Raw genomic sequence first — 8,556 nt, 5'->3', positions numbered from 1 at the left:
CCCAGATGACCTGGAACATTTAACCCATCTTCTCACATTTAAAGGAAACCAGTTTTTCCTCCTGGGCTGTTTGACCACAAGGACCAATATGCAAGGAGAAGATGGAAGCAAGCACAATAGGTACAGAGATGTGAGATGTTGTTCCGTGTTTACATCATACATTTACATCATACATTACATCTATCTATCCAGACGAACCAAAAGCTGTTTGTGTACTACGTTGTCAAAGGCCTTAGCCAGGTCGATGAAGATGGCTACGCAGTGATGCTTGGAGTCCAGAGCACTGACAATGTCATCAAGTACTTTGAGAGTCGCAGTCTCACAGCTTGGCGGAGTACGGAGCAATAGCACCCGGCAACTGTTATTGTGAAGTTCATAGTCAGTTTAACGTTGAGAATAACTAGGTCAAACTGTTTGGGGATGGACTTTCTAATGACAATGGAGGATTGGAGATGTTCTTTAACAAAAATAGCAACCCCGCCACCTTTAGAGGACCTGTCTTGTCGAAATACATTATAACCCGTGATATCAACAACAGAGTCAGGCACAGATTTTTTAGCCATGATTCGGTGACAACTAATATATATATATATATATATATATATATACTGATATATATATGTGTGTTTTGGACAATTCAAAATGAGCACAATCTGCCGCCATTATATGAAACTCCAAATGATCCTCTGAACAGGTGTGAATCCACAGAGACGAGAGTTGGAGAAGGAGCTAAACATCATAACAACCAGAACGTTTCTGTCAGAGACAGCGGCTAGAAGTGAGGCTATTATTGGAGTGTTAAAGCCCTGTGGTGACTCCTAATGTGAGTACAGTAAAACAAACAAAGATCAGGCCAGAAACGAAACAGTTGATGCAGTTTGGTTTATTGGTAATTTACTGTATGAGAACACACCATAAACATGTGGATAAAACAGAGATTTTATCAACGATGCATTTTGGAGGTCACTTCATTAAGTGTTTACTTGGCCCCTCCGCAGCCTTCCTCCCTACATTCAGATCAAGGTCACAAGAGAAAAAAAGAAAGATTAATATCTCCACAAGAAGAGAAAAATCATATAGCCTATTTTGTGTGGAGTGCAAACAGAGTGTTTTATCTGTTGATCATAATGAAAGGCATGAAAAACTTACTTGAAACAGCAGCCCAAGCCATGTGGGTAACAAGTGCAGGCCATGCAGTCTGTCGCCCAACGAGTGTGAAATTCATACTCGATTCCATCAGAGTCCACACAAGCTGCATGTGAGGATAAACATATTGTAATAGATCTGCTGCAGTGAATCATCCTCAGTGTATTCAGATGTGTGCATGGGTCTGGTTCTACAGTATGTAAAGTTGTATCTCTACAGTTTGTGTTCATGGCCACTCACCCTCCGCGTCCCCTTTGTTCGACTCAAAGACACAGTGAGAGTGGCACAGGACAACCAGTCCCAAAAGACAAGCAAGCACTTGGAAAGATGCCTTAAGATGTAAACACATGACATCAATAAACATGGTGCATGTTTATCCATATCTAAAATTACATACAATTTTTTCTTATCTTAAAAAATTCAACACTGATTCAAGACCATGGAAGACTTTCCCAATTGAAATGTGAGGTGTAAAATACTCACCATCCTTAAGTGTGATGTGACCCAATGAACAGGACAACGGTGTGTCAGGGTGCTCTGATGGTAGCTTTATATCTAAGATGTGCCCCCCTGCAGCATTATTATTGTTTCAATATTAATGTGACTCAAATATTTGTTTAAGGTGGGAGAAAGCAGCAATTTCTTATGTGATCTTAATTATATGTCTGAAGGCATCCCTCGCTGAATCATGACATTTTCACCAATAACAGACATATATTTCCACTAACACAAGGAAGCTGGATTTTAGAAACATTATTCACTTTATTTAATAAAAGTAAATAGGAGCACATTAGTGAAAAACAGCAGAAGAAACTGTTGTCAAACATTGAATTTCATGTCTAGATATTTAGTTCAGTTTAACTGAATGAGATGCGGTGAGATATCAATAATCAAAATAATAATCTTAAGGCAAATAACTGTGTGAGAAAATGTCATCTCTTGGTCTCTTCAAAAATTAAATTAGGCTAGTTTATTTAGCCTTGAGCGTGCAATTTAATGTTAGAGGAGCAGTTTAACATTTTATAGTCAGATGAGAGGTTAGACGATGCTTTCACACAGTATCTGTCCATCAATATGGCCAGGAGGCAGTTTAGCGTAGTTTATCAGATCAGGAAACAGAAGGAAACAGCTACAGTACCGGTAATCTGGTTCTGTCCAAAGGGGAGAGCGGAGCACATCCTAACGCAGGGTCAGTAACACGGACATTTCAAGTGGTGACACTGGGTCCCTCTCAAAATGCTTTTGGCTAGTTACCCACCAGCATCAGTACTGGATGCAATTCAACAAAGTTAAGCGATGAAGAGTGTTTTCAGTCGACATAAGTAAATTTCTTTGTCATACATGTCTTTCGATTACTTAGCTGCTTGTGTAAGTCAGCGAATTTAATTATGTATGTTATTAACTGTCTTGTTGTCTAAAACAAAACGTTGATTTAAAGGGACAGTATGTAGCCTAGCTTATTTGGCTTTTTATTAGCAAAAATCAAATATTGCTTTCATAAATAGCCTACCGAAGTCTAATCACAACCGCATACAAATGAAAGCTGACTCTTAATAAGTTGTTTACAAATACATAGGTGGCCGGTGCACCCACCGCGGGGCTGTCATGTTGCATCGCCATCTTTGAATACCGTACGCAAAAGCGGACAACCTGGCTCAAACCCAAACGCACTATTGAGTGTCTGTGCTTGTGCCCCCAGAGGATGATCAATGATGTAGTTGTTTTTGTTTTTTCTGGTGCTAGTTACCATTAGCAGCTAGGCTACATCTTACAATGTTGAACTGTTGTCATACAAAGTGCAGCCAAACACCAGGCTGAACAGAAGGACAGCAGAGGCTCCTCTGACAGCTGTGGGCTGGAGAGCACAGCGACCAACCTCCTTTTTTCTGCATAACTGGCACATCCTGTAAGTCCTCCTGTGTAACTTTTTGCTGTGAAATATGACTGAAGGCACGAGTGGAAGTCTGCATGTGTGTTAAAAAAAAGAAAAAAAGATTAAAAACCAAAAGTAATTGGTCAGTTATTGTTATCAGTTAGCGGTTAGTTTGCACACATGTTTGTCCTCGGTGGCCACCGTCACTTTGCCGACGGGAGGGGTGAGCAAGTGAGCGCTGCAGAATCTGAACGCTGGATGTTATGGTTTAGCCCCAATACTAGCCTACGTACCGAGGCTTTAAATCACGTTACCAACTTCCAGAAAATGTTAGCTAGGCTTTAATAAAATGTCACACAGCGGGGTTGGTAACCCAGCCGGTTACGTGCAACGATAATAAAACATCCTACAGGCCTATTCAGACTTTATTGACAGCTACATTGTTGTTTACTCTTTGACTCTTGTTCATTTTGAACAAAATTTCTTCTTTAAGCCATATTTTGTTGGCTACATGTGTCCACATCAGCACAGATCAATATTCTAAAATGTAATCCGATTACAGTAATTAGAGCGGTACTTTGTAGTTTTTTCCCCCCCTTAACACTGTCACTCTGAATACAAACCTATAGGACATTGATAGAATTGATATAGATAGAATTTTATGAAATGATTTGCATGAAACAGTTCAGGGAGGGAAGGCAGGTGTAATGTCACCAGTAACCAGATGTAAAAACAGCTGCACAGAGCTGAGGAACCATGAGCACCAGCAGGGGAAAAAAAAAAAAGACCCATTAATGGACAAATTTGAACAGTGACATAACACTAATGCACATCCATCATGTGGTCGTTTGTGATCAGTCGCCTCTAGAGCAAAATCTCTGCAGAATAAGGAACACTGTGACCTGGCACTGCTCTCTATTGTTTTCTTCCTCGGAGAAGTGTAAATGACAAAGTAGTGCTCTTTAACAGGGAGATGAGAGATAGCTGAACATCATTTTCCTTAGACCAGATTCCACCACTGCATCATTACATTTCATCAAACCTCATTATTCCCATACATAGTGCGCTGGTTGAGTGAAGTGTCTGTGTGATGCCAGGAAGAAGGAGAAAATGATCCTCTGAACAGGTGTGAATCCACAGAGACGAGAGTTGGAGAAGGAGCTAAACATCATAACAACCAGAACGTTTCTGTCAGAGACAGCGGCTAGAAGTGAGGCTATTATTGGAGTGTTAAAGCCCTGTGGTTGTGGAGACCCTCTGAGTGCTAAGCTCTGCTGTCACACAGTGGTGGATCCATTCAATTACATCCCAAAAGTGACGCCTAATGTGAGTACAGTAAAACAGACAAAGAGCAGGCCAGAAGCAATACAGTCGATGCAGTTTGGTTTATTGGTAATTTACTGTACGAGAACACACCATAAACATGTGGATAAAACAGAGATTTTATCAACGATGCATTTTGGAGGTCACTTCATTAAGGGTTTACTCAGGAATGGCCCCCAAGCACTCCTCCACGCTACAGTCGGATCAAGATCACAAGAGAAAAAATAAAGATTAATATCTCCACAAGAAGAGAAAAATCATAGTCTATTTTGTGTGGAGTGCAAACATAAGAGTGTTTCATCTGTTGATCATAATCAAAGGCATAAAAAACTTACTTGAAACAGCAGCCCATGCCATGTGGGTAACAAGTGCATTCCATGCAGTCCGTCTTCCAGTTAGTGTGAACTTCACGCAGGTTTCCATCAAAGTCCTCACAAGCTGCATGTGAGGATAAACATATTGTAATAGATCTGCTGCAGTGAATCATCCTCAGTGTATTCAGATGTGTGCATGGGTCTGGTTTATAAAGTATATAAAGTTGTATCTCTACAATTTGTGTTCATGGCCACTCACACTGCTGTTCCTCGTTCCCTACGTTCGGCTCAAAGACGCAGGTGGAGTGGCACAGGACAATCAGTCCCAAAAGACAAACAAGCACTTGGAAAGATGCCTTAAGATGTAAACACATGACATCAATAAACATGGTGCATGTTTATCCATATCTAAAATTACATAAAATGTTTCTTATCTTAAAAAGTTCAACACTGATTGAAGACCATGGAAGACTTTCCCAATTGAAATGTGAGGTGTAAAATACTCACCATCCTCAGGTGTGATGTGACCCAATGAACAGGACAACGGTGTGTCAGGGTGCTCTGGTGGTGGCTTTATATCTAAGATGTGCCCCCCTGCAGCATTATTATTGTTTCAATATTAATATGACTCAAATATTTGTTTAAGGTGGGAGAAAGCAGCAATTTCTTAATTATATGTCTGAAGGCATACCTCGCTGAATCATGACATTTTCACCAATAACAGACATATCTTTCCACTAACACAAGGAAGCTGGATTTTAGAAACATTATTCACTTTATTTGATAAAAGTAAATAAAAGCACATGAGTGAAAAAAACAGCAGAAGAAACTGTGGTCAAACATTGAATTTCATGTCCAGATAATTGGTTCAGTTTAACTGAATGAGACACACTTCAACAGTGACCATTCTGTGAAATAGGCCTATAACTAAACATAACTAAGATTAAGAGTTGAAGCAAAAATTCAAAGAGAAAAAAAAGAATCCTCAGTGACCGAGAGAGCTCTTTCAGTAGCCTAGTGAAGAGAACGGCAGACCGGCATGGGAACATGTCGTCCCGACAACTCCCAACCCTGTGAATCCTGATTCAAGAGACATTAGAAGGACAAATATTGATTGAACCTGAAATATCAATGTGTCGAGATATCAATAATCAAAATAATAATCTTAAGGCAAATAACTGTGTGAGAAAATGTCTCCATCTGCCAAAATTTAGCGTGCAATTTAATGTCAGAGGAACATTTTATAGTCAGATGAGAGGTTAGACGATGCTTTCACACAGATTATAGTACCTAATTACATTACCGGTAGGACTACCCGTAGTTTTTTCCCCTCAACACTGTCACTCTGAATACAGTATAGGATATTGATAGAATTGATATAGATAGAATTTCATGAAATTGTTTGCATGATCAGTCGCCTCCTGAGCAAAATCTCTGCAGAATAAGGAACACTGTGACCTGGCACTGCTCTCTATCATATTCTTGTTTTCTTCCTCAGAGAAATGTAAACGACAAAGTAGTGCTCTTTAAAGCAGAAGTAAGCGGAATATTTGTGTTAATATAAGTCTTAAATAGTTATATCTTCCAACGGCAATCACTTACATAGAGTCTTTGGTCCAAAACACGGGTCTGTCAGTCACTCTGCTCTGTTGTAAGCCGAGGAGAAAACTTTCCTTGTATCCTACAACCTTTATCCAATGAGGAGAGAGGACAGCATGAAGGGCTGTGTGTGCAGCCAAGGGATGCGCGTGAATGTGGTGACGTAGGGACGAGGACCAATAGATCCATGACGAGGGCGGGGACTGCTGCTAACTCCATCGGCTGACAAGAAGTTAGCCAAAACGACATCGCTTTCTTCTACTTTAACAGGAAGATGAGAGATATCTGAACATCATTTTCCTCCACCACTGCACCATTACATTTGTTGTGGAAATGTATTGACCCCTTGCACGTGACGTCACGTTCCACTCGCGGTAGCTACGGACGCCATGATGGATGGCAAAAGAACAGTGAACGTCAATGTAATTGAATGGGCGCATTATAGTTTTGTGACATACCGGGGTTGTAGGGTTTCCCCTCCTTTTCCACTGAGCTGGTTCGAGTGCTGGTTCGGAGCCAGAGCCTGACTAGCACCGGTTCTTTGCTTTTCCACCGCTTAAGAACCGGTTATTGGTCCTTAAAACTGGTCTCAAGCACCAACTCCTTGCTGGGCTAGAGCTAAGAACCGGGGGCTGGCCACTGGCGGCGGGGTTACATGAGCAACAGGACCAGTGCGAAGATATACAGACACGTTATCGATGCCATTGTAAGTTAGTTTATCTACAGTGTATAGTCGATGTAAACACAGTTGAAGCTAACTAGCTGAGCTACATGCTGTGGCTAACAACAGCTAACGCTCGTATTAAACATAGCACCGTCACAACGTAGTTGCCGCCGTCGGATCGCGGCGATTACAACGAAGACGGCTTCCTGTTTTCTTTTATTTGTCAGCCGGGTTTAATCAGAGAATGATCACTAATTATACAGACGTCGGGTCAGGTCTTCAACACCCACAGGTCGGACCAGGTTTTAATTTCCAGGTCCGTTAACTGTAGTTAGCAGCAGCAAAGACAGCAGCAGCTGCTGTATGGGGAGTGTGGCACTGACTTGACGTTAACTCCTTAGCAGTGGAAAAAGCACAGAAAACTGAGATATTCTACGGCGAATAACAAAAAAACAAACAGAATATTGCAACGGATGAGTAGATATTCTTTTTAAAATAAGTGATAATGCTGTGAGGTTGTAGTGTGAAGTGATCGAGCCACATTGTAGGACGGCACCCACCATACACAGTACATTATCACTGAGCACTTTCTGCCGTCCGTCATGGCGTCGCCTCTCGCTTCACGTTCTAATTGTGACGTAGCTGCAAGGGGTCAATACCTGCCTGTGGAGAGTCAAAAAACAAGACCAATGAAATATCATGCACAATGATTTATTCTCTACAGAGAGGTACTGTATGTAGCCGATATCGCATCTGGCCCTCTGCGTTGTGTTTCTCACAGCCTCCCCTAGATGGGGTTCAAACCCTAGTCTCCTGGATGCTAACCGCTTCGCCAAGAGCTTGACAACCGCTTGGCAAGTTGTTTAGCACGTCCTTTATGGGTGGAGTGAGTGCACATCCGTTACATATAGAGAAGGGACACAACACAGAACCACACGGCAGTCTACATGAGCTCAGGGTTGTGCCCACTGAGCAGCAGTGGTTGCAGCCCCTTCTGATACTTCATCCTATGCCTCTGGTTATCTCATTCCTATTCATAAGATGAGTTCAGGGTGCGATACTCAACGGATGTGTGTCCCACAAGTGATGTTGTGGCAACCCCCTTTGTTGCTTTACCTATAGGAATTTACAACATAGATCAGTTGAGAACAAGGTTATGTACAGAGTTCATCCTTTTGCCCTCCTCATCCCAGGGTTACTGCAGTCAGGGCTTGGTTGAACGAACTCTACAGGTTTCATGGGATGGATTTTCATATAATGGCGGCAGATTGTGCTCACTTTTGAATTGTCCAAAACTATGAAACATCCAAATACCTCCATACTGCTCGTCCGTACTGACCCAAGTGCCCTGAAGCTGCGACATGTAAAAGTTGTTCGGAAAAAAATAACTTGATCTCTGTTTTTAGCCTTGTTGTTGTAGTAGCTCTCAGTCATGGACGGGTACAGAGTATTTTCTGGTGGGGGGCACAGAGGGTGACAACAGTGAATCTGGGGGGGGGGGCATCCAAAAGTAACAAAAATGAAGGCTGCCATTGATTGCTTCATCAATAATCTGCTTGATCAATAATCAACCCTATCTTGTAAATAAGAAGTCTTAGCAGAATAAGTAACACAAAAAATTCTCAAAGTCTATATCT

General features: G+C 41.5%; 1 long non-coding RNA gene across 1 annotated transcript; it reads right to left on the bottom strand.

Moving 5' to 3' along the window:
• Positions 1-870: 870 nt before the first annotated feature.
• Positions 871-5,624, bottom strand: LOC146973573 (uncharacterized). Its single transcript, XR_015037686.1, has 5 exons — positions 5,432-5,624; positions 5,164-5,250; positions 1,387-1,477; positions 1,150-1,252; positions 871-1,007 (listed from the first exon to the last, which is right to left on the bottom strand). It is a non-coding gene; the product is annotated as an uncharacterized LOC146973573 (long non-coding RNA).
• Between the last annotated feature and the right edge of the window lie 2,932 nt (positions 5,625-8,556).

Source organism: Trachurus japonicus, chromosome 15 (genome assembly GCF_045865225.1).
Source record: "Trachurus japonicus isolate A0001 chromosome 15, Traja_1.0".
In the NCBI taxonomy this organism is placed as follows: domain Eukaryota; kingdom Metazoa; phylum Chordata; class Actinopteri; order Carangiformes; family Carangidae; genus Trachurus; species Trachurus japonicus.
The sequence above is the reverse complement of the archived record's forward strand: the minus strand, read 5'-3'. Positions and strand labels throughout refer to the sequence as shown.